This window comes from Oryzias latipes, chromosome 1 (assembly GCF_002234675.1).
Source record: "Oryzias latipes chromosome 1, ASM223467v1".
NCBI classification, from domain to species: Eukaryota; Metazoa; Chordata; class Actinopteri; order Beloniformes; family Adrianichthyidae; genus Oryzias; species Oryzias latipes.
In genome coordinates this window covers 12,099,006-12,107,393 of record NC_019859.2, presented here as the reverse complement: position 1 = coordinate 12,107,393, position 8,388 = coordinate 12,099,006, and the positions used below count along the sequence as shown (strand labels likewise).

The 8,388-nt window shown below is 46.1% G+C and overlaps 1 pseudogene; it reads right to left on the bottom strand.

Annotated features, from left to right (window-relative positions):
* Positions 1–6,648: 6,648 nt before the first annotated feature.
* LOC111948354 lies at positions 6,649–7,404 on the bottom strand (annotated as a pseudogene).
* Positions 7,405–8,388: the final 984 nt, after the last annotated feature.

Sequence of the window (8,388 nt, the reverse complement as noted above, 5' to 3'; positions counted from 1 at the left end):
GTCATAAGCACACCCTGGATCTTGTTCTAACCCATGGTATAGAGATCAGCCAGCTGAGTGTCCTTCCTCTTAACCCCATCATTTCTGATCACTTTATGATTACCTTCCAGCTTACACTGGAACATCCTTCTGCCCCAGTGAATAAGAAACAACTTAGAAGAACCTTAACTGACCGTTCTGTGTCTGAGTTTAAACACACAGTTCAGCCAGTACTTAGTGATATTCTGAGAAAATACTCTGAGACCAGCTCCCATAGTATCAGTCCTAGTATAAATGACCACTTTGTTAATGATGCCTTACAAGCCCTCAGGAGTACACTCGATGTTGTTGCCCCCTTGAAACCTAAGTTCGTCAGACAAAACCGAGTAGCACCGTGGTTTAACGGTGAAACTCGTTCTCTTAAACGAGAAACCCGTAAGTTGGAAAGAGAATGGCGCCGCTCCGGTTCAGAGCAGTCTCTGGATATCTGGAAACATAGCCTATTAAATTATAAAAAAGCTCTGCGTAGAGCTAGAAGCCAGTACTATTCAACCTTAATATCAGAGAATGGAAACAATCCAAGATTTCTTTTTAGCACTATAGCTAAATTAACTCGCAGTCAGAGCTCAGTAGAACCACATGTTCCTGTTTCTCTCAGCTCTGATGATTTTCTTACATTTTTCCATAGTAAAATCTCAAATATTAGACATAAATTAAATCAAGTTATTCCTACTATCAGCCCAGAACAGGCTGAAGCGGTAGAAATGGAGGCATCCATAGAAACCTCTGTAACATTAGACTGCTTCACTGCTGTGGATCAAGCGGAAATAACATCAATTATTACGTCCTCCAAATCCTCAACGTGTCTGTTAGACCCAATTCCCACTAGACTTTTTAAAGAAACTTTTCCCCTAATTAATGATCCCATATTAACAATGATAAATGCCTCTCTGGAAACGGGTTACGTGCCACAGTCTTTTAAATATGCAGTTGTTAAACCTCTTCTGAAAAAGCCCAGTTTGGATCCTAGCATCTTGGCCAACTATAGACCGATATCAAACCTGCCCTTTATTTCTAAAATCCTAGAAAGAGTTGTAGTTAAGCAGCTTTACTGCCACCTACAGGACAACAGCCACTTTGAAGACTTTCAGTCGGGGTTTAGACCTCACCACAGTACGGAAACTGCACTAGTTAAAGTCTCTAATGACTTGTTATTGGCCTCAGAAAAGGGACTACTTTCTATTCTGGTCCTGTTGGACCTCAGTGCTGCCTTTGACACTATCGACCACGGTATTTTACTCCATAGATTAGAGCAGGACATAGGGATCAGAGGATCTGCTCTCCAGTGATTTAAATCCTATCTGTCTGATAGGTATCAGTTCGTTAATGTAAATGGCCATTCCTCTCAGTGCACTCGAGTCAACTATGGAGTCCCACAGGGCTCAGTCTTGGGACCGATCCTGTTTACGCTTTATATGTTACCCCTAGGAAACATAATCAGGAAACACAGCATTAATTTTCATTGTTATGCCGACGATACGCAGTTGTATTTATCCATGAGGCCTGACCAGAATGACCAGATAGAGAAACTGAACGCCTGCATCAGTGACATCAAGACCTGGATGACAATTAATTACCTCCTCTTGAACCCAGAAAAAACTGAGGTCATTATACTTGGTCCTAAAAACCTCAGAGATGCTCTGTCTGCTCAGATAGTCTCCCTGGATGGTATAAGTATAGCCCCCAATTCCACAGTTAGAAACCTTGGGGTTTTACTTGACCAGGATTTATCATTTAAGGCTCACATATCTCAGGCATGTAGAACTGCCTTTTTTCACCTGCGGAATATTGCTAAGATCAGAAATATACTTTCTAAGAGTGATGCTGAAAAACTCATCCATGCATTTGTTACGTCGAGGCTGGATTACTGTAACTCCTTGTTAGCAGCGTGTCCTAAGAGTTCCTTAAGAAGTCTCCAGCTTGTTCAGAACGCAGCTGCTAGATTGTTAGCTGGAACCAGCAGAAGAGATCACATCACTCCTGTGTTAGTTTCGCTCCATTGGCTCCCAGTTGATTCTAGAATTAAGTTCAAGATCCTCCTGTTAACCTATAAGGCCTTACATGGAATGGCCCCGTCCTATATTAAGGACCTCATAGTCCCTTACCAACCAATCAGAACACTTCGCTCGCAAAATGCAGGACTGCTTGTGGTTCCTAGAATTAGTAAAAGTACGGTTGGAGGTAGAGCGTTTAGCCACCAAGCCCCTGCCTTATGGAATAAACTCCCAGCTCATGTAAGAGAGGCCGACTCAGTTTCTACATTCAAAGCTAGACTGAAAACATTCCTCTTTGGAGAGGCTTATTGTCAGACTAGTTAGTATTCAGAGATTATTTAACTTAATGTTAGTTTGTTTAAATTAAACTTAATAATAACTATTTCTTTTAAAAGGCTGCTAGAAGTTGAAGCTGGGGTAACTATGGTGCACTGGGGTTCTGTCCTCTTTCCTTTTTTACTTCTACCCTTCCTCTCCTCTTTTCTTGATCATAATTTATCATTTAGTTCTCCATGCCTGTGTTTGGTGCAGTGCGATTCATGTATTGTCCCTCTTTTCCTCTCCCCTCCTGGGGAGTGGGAGTGCTTCCAGACTCCAGTTGGCTCATCCGTGCTCCAGTTCCTGACCGTTTACCTCGTCTCTGCTCCTGCTCCTACACCTGGCTGTGGTTCCTGTCTCCGGCTCGACTCGCGCCTTTGACTGTCCCCACAACCACGGCTGGATGAAGCTCGTCTGCTGGACTTTTATATATGTAGTTGTAGATTTAGATAAGTTAATTCTTCTCTAAGAGTTCTGGTAAATCGCCTGTCCGTCCTGGGGGAGGATCCCTCCTTCATGTGGGCACCCCTGAGGTTTCTTCGTTTTTTCCGGAATCCGGTTTTTTTGGGAGTTTTTCCTTACCGCGAAGGGGGGTCTAAGGGCAGGGATGCCAGTATAGCTTAGTCAGTTTGTTAGTTCATTTTAGTATTTTTCTATTGAACTCTTTGTATTCGTGATCCTTTTGATTTCATGTTTTACTTCGAAGCCCATCGAGACGACTGTTGTTGTGATTTTGGGCTATACAAATAAAATTGAATTGAATTGAAATTGAATTGAATGAGTTCTCAGCAACTTCTAACTGTAATCACAGCCTGTTCTGCTTCACTACTGCCCTGTTGTAAATGTAGGCTGAACTTTGCATGTCCAAAACTCCAGCTTTCTACAAATCTGCTAACATGCTCAGAACTAAACGACTGTCAGACTTTAGTTCTTCAGGAATACCGTAATGTTTAAAAAGAGGTTCAAAGGGACGCCATCCAAACGTTTCCACCAAATCCGAGTCCCCGATTGGTTACAGTTAAATCTGGTTTAACTTTCAATGTGCGTTTTTTCGGTAGAGGCCAAAACAAAAATGTGTGAAGCGATGAGTGAACATAATAGTTTTAAACGCGGACACCCAAAATATGCATTGACGCGTTTACACAGACTTTTCATTGGAAGTGGTCATCTAAACGCCCATTGCCAAGGGCGATGTGAAATTAGCTCAACCCTTGTGCTATCCTAGGCACTTTAACATTGGGAGTTGGGTCATCTAGACCCACTAGACAGTGCGCTGAACCTTTTTTCTTCAATGATTTGTGATCTTCACTGATGTCCATGGATTACATGAAATCTTTCCACCTTTATCCACCTTTTTCTTGGTAGGAATAACACGTCAAAGTAAGGGTGGGGTCATCTAAGATAGCGCAAGGGTTAAGGTCACCTAAGAACTGCAGGCTGAAACATTAAATCCACAGAAAACGTCCCCGGAGTTCCTTCAACACAACACATTTCCAATTGCTGGAGGATAGTGTGGTTCTTTTGATGTGGTTGAATTTGACCCCCTTAGGCAAAATCCACATGAAGGTTCATTTCTTCTTCCTGAAACCCGAGTCCAGCACTGACAGAAACTCTGGATGCTACATCAGCTGTCCGTATATTAAGAGGTGTTGAAGTAAAAAACTGATGGACCTCATGTGAAACTGCTAAATGTGCCGCCGAGACGGGAAGAGGGAGCGCATGAAGGAAAAGAGAGGGAAAAAGGACAGGAAGAGTTTGGATTCCCCTCATCTCCTCTACTCCACTCTGCCTCGCAGTCATTCAGCACGAGTGGCTCTGACCCCTCTTTCTGGAACCCAGCATGACTGAGTGTTTGTGTGCATTTGTGGGTGGATAAATCCTCGTGTCGTGGCTCCATTAGTTCATGTGTGTCTGGATTTGTTTAAACTGGGCTCTGCGTGAACGAAGCAGGAGTCACCCAGACCCTGATTTTTGGGCAGATTCCCTCATATGTTCACAGCTGCACTGTGACGTAGTCACTGCAGAGCCGCTGTGGCGTTGTTGTTTTTTTTTCTTTTTGAGGGGGCGGGCCACGAGGACAGAATGTGTCTCTACTACAGACTGATCCCCCTTGTGAAAATGTTTCATTAGCAGATGAGGCAAACATGAAAAGCGCTGGATGCTGACCTTGAGAAAAGACATACTGAGATGAGAGATGTTTTTTTTCCCATGAATCCTTGTCATTTCATGCTTTTTTTACACTGAAGAACAAATTATTCTGTAACATTAAATATTTCAAGGTTATTAGTCCTTTTTCTTACATTTATTTGCTTTTTATTCACAATTAATGCAGAGTCACCAGACTAGCTTGCTGCTCACATTAAAAGCATGAAATATTATGAAACATGTCTTCGAAACTCGGTAACAAAAGCTCCATATCTTTCCAAGGTGGCAGTTTTACAAAATCAACATTGTAATTTCCTCTATATATATATATATATATATATAGGCAAAGCAAGTTTACTTGTATAGCACAATTTTTACAGAAAGGAACTGGAAAATGCATTAAAATCACAATACATAACAGTGCAAAGATTAAAAACATACACAATCATTATATAATTGACTTTAAAAGAAAGGAAAGAGAAAGGAAAATAAAATAGGTGTGGATAAGGACCCTTCAGTTATATACACAAATAAACAGGAATATTTTGAGTCTAGATTTAAACCTTAGCACAGAATTGAGGCCTATTTTTCACTACCTCGGGGAGACTATTCCCGCTTTTAGCTGCATAAAACTGAAACGCTGATTCCCCTCGTTAAGTCCTGACTCTGGGCACCCGCAGGGGGCCAGTCCCTGAGTTCCTCAAGTTCCTTTGTAGTTGTCAGAACTTTAGGTTAAGAACTTAACCCCGGTTCTCTGAAACATGATTGAGGTATCTCACTATGGGACACGCCACTGCGCTGTCCCCCAGAAGCTCTTTTACATTACGCCAGTCTTGACTGGCAGACAGAAGGTGACGTCTGTTCTCAGGAGGCGGGACGTCCTCCTGCTATAAGAGCCGGACGCCATCTTCTCTCCTCAGTCTAAGTAAGCACACCTCTTCTCGCTCCAGGCAAGGAGGGTGATCTGGTGAGATACCTCATTCCTGTTTCAGAGAACCGGGGTTAAGTTCTTAACCTAAAGTTCTCTTTCAACATTCGTTTCGGTATCTCACTATGGGATGTAGAGACTCCCGTATTGCCAGATAAGGTTACTCCGAAGACCAACAGAGAACAACCAGGCTGATCATACAGGTGTAGGTGTGGACCCCACACCTAGCACTGCGTGAGGCAGCCCTGGTCTAGTGACATCCAGTCTATAAAATCTGATGAAAGTGTGAGGTGTTGCCCAACTGGCAGCCGTGCACACGTCATCCAGAGAGATGCCCTGAAAAAGCCATGCCGCGAGTGGAATGAGCGCGCAGGCCCGCCAGGGGTGTTAACCCCCTGCTATTATAAGCCATGGTTATAGCGCCCACAACCCAGTGTGACAGGCGTTGTTTGGTTATGGACTTACCTGTGTGAGGAGAAGCCCACGACACAAACAGCTGCTCAGATTTCCTGAAGCCAGCCGTCCTCTCCACATACATGCGCAGCGCCCGCACAGGACACAATGTGTGAAGCCTCTCTTGCTCCGTAGAGGAAAAAGGAGGCGGGTTAAATTCCAAAAACTCAATGGAGTGGTAAGGTATGGCAGGGTTGAAAACCTTGGGCATAAATGCCAGATTCGGTTTCAACAAAACCTTAGAAAACCCTCTGGAGAACTGCAAACAGGACGGGTGAACTGACAACGCATGGATGTCGCTCACTCGTTTAGCAGAAGCTAGTGCAATAAGCAGAGCTGTTTTAAAAGAGAGCGCTTTGAGGCTCACTTGCCTCAGTGGCTCAAACGGTGCGCATGACAGTGCGTCTAGCACCACCGGTAAATCCCAAGGAGCAACAAGGCTTTTCGACACCGGTCGGAGCCGCCGTGCGCCCCTCATAAACTGACAAATAAGCGGATGCTGGCCCACTGTTTTGTCATTAAGACCTATGTGACAGGCGGATATGGCCGCCAGATACACTTTAATGGTGGAAAAGGACAAACCTTTTTCAATCAGTTCCTGAAGAAACGATAGAATGACTGGGACGGGGCTCTGGAAAGGCATTACGGCCATTTTTACGCACCAGTCCTCAAAAACGCGCCATTTGGCGCAGTAGGCGGAGCGGGTAGACCGCGCTCTGGCACTCTGGATCGTGTCCACGGCGTTCTGCGGGAGTCCCGCTGCCATGAGATTCAGCCTCTCATGGGCCAGGCCCACAGAGCCAAGCGTTACGGATGAGGATGAAAAATTTCCCCGCGGGCCTGCGACAGGAGGTCCCTGCGTAAAGGCAGAGGCCACGGTTGGCTGTGCAGCATCTGAATGATGTCCGCTAGCCAGTGTTTCCCGGGCCACCGAGGGGCTACGAGGATAAGAGAGTGTTTCCCCTCCCGAACCCTGGTGAGGGTAGGGGCAATCAACTCCAACGGTGGGAACGCATACAGAAGTCGGCACGGCCACTCGTGCGCTAGAGCGTCCACCCCCAGGGGGGCGCTCTGGTCCGTCAGAGAGTAGAAAATCTGACATTGAGCGTTCTCCGCTGACGCAAAGAGATCGACCTCTGCTTGACCGTAAATGCTCCACATCTGGGCTACCACCTGGCTGTGGAGCTTCCATTCCCTGTAACGCGGGTTCCCTCTGGAGAGCAGGTCGGCTCCTCGGTTCATTATCCCCGGTACATGAATGGCCCGCAGCGACAGAAGTCGGGAGCTGCTCCACATAATCAGTCTGTGTGCTAGCGTGTGCAACTGAAATGAGCGAAGCCCTCCTTGTCTGTTGATATACGCCACCACTGTGGTATTGTCAGTCCTGACTAAAACATGGCGCCCATTCAGGAAGGGTAAGAAATGTTTCAGTGCAAGAGACACCGCCAGGAGTTCCAAGCAGTTTATGTGAACTGATCGCATGTGGGAGCCCCACAGACCGTTCACATTCCGGCCCACCTTTGACATTTCCCCCCCTTTTAACAATGGTCGTCCCGAACATTATTCTGCTTCATATCTCACCGGAGGTCTCCCTAAGTTTGACCTTTCGGACCGACGCAGAGGTTCAAGGCCCTCGAATGCATCCGGAGGGTTAGGTGGAGCAGCTGGTGGCTGTCTTTCAGGGCATCTAACTGGTTGCGGGTTGCATCCCATTATCAGTCTTGGCAACCACAATGTTGGAGGGGGAAGTTTGGGTTCCAGGTCAGCTGATTTTCCATTCGGTTTCAGTGGTGGAGCATTCTCAGTCAGAACAAGGGGACATGTTCGCAGGTTATTTCGGTGCACAGTGCGGGTTGGTGTCTCCTTAGCCTCCGGCCGCAGGATATACACTGGGCTACCTTCGGAGAGCTGGGAGACCACCACGAAAGGTTCAGGAGACCATCTCACACCTAGCTTCCCTTTCGCCCTTCTGCGAAAATTACGCACTAATACACGCTCTCCAGGCAATAGGGGCGTTTTGTGGGTACGCTTGTCGTATCGTCTCTGATCCAGCGCCTGTCGCTTCTGCGTTTGTCGTCTCACAGCTTCATAAGCATTCTGTAGAGCTTTATGATGAGAGTTCACCCAACCTTGTAACGTCTGTGGTTGCTCCTCAGGTCCCAGTCCTGTCGACCAGTCTACCGGTAGTCGAGCGTGTCTTCCGAACACTACGTAGTGGGGAGTGAAGCCAGTAGTGCTGTGCACGGTGTTGTTATAGGCCTGCACCAGGGCTGGTAAGCGGTCGGCCCACTGTCCATGTTCAGTCTCTGAAAGTGAATTCAATAGACCCAACAATGTCTGGTTAACACGTTCACAACCCCCATTACCTTGAGGCCAATATGCTGTAGTACGACTTTTCTTACAGCCATAGATGCGACATAGCTCTTTGAATATTGAGGATTCGAAGGCAGCGCCTCGATCTGTCAAAATCCGTTCTGGGCAACCAAACTTCTGAATCCAGTTATTGTACAC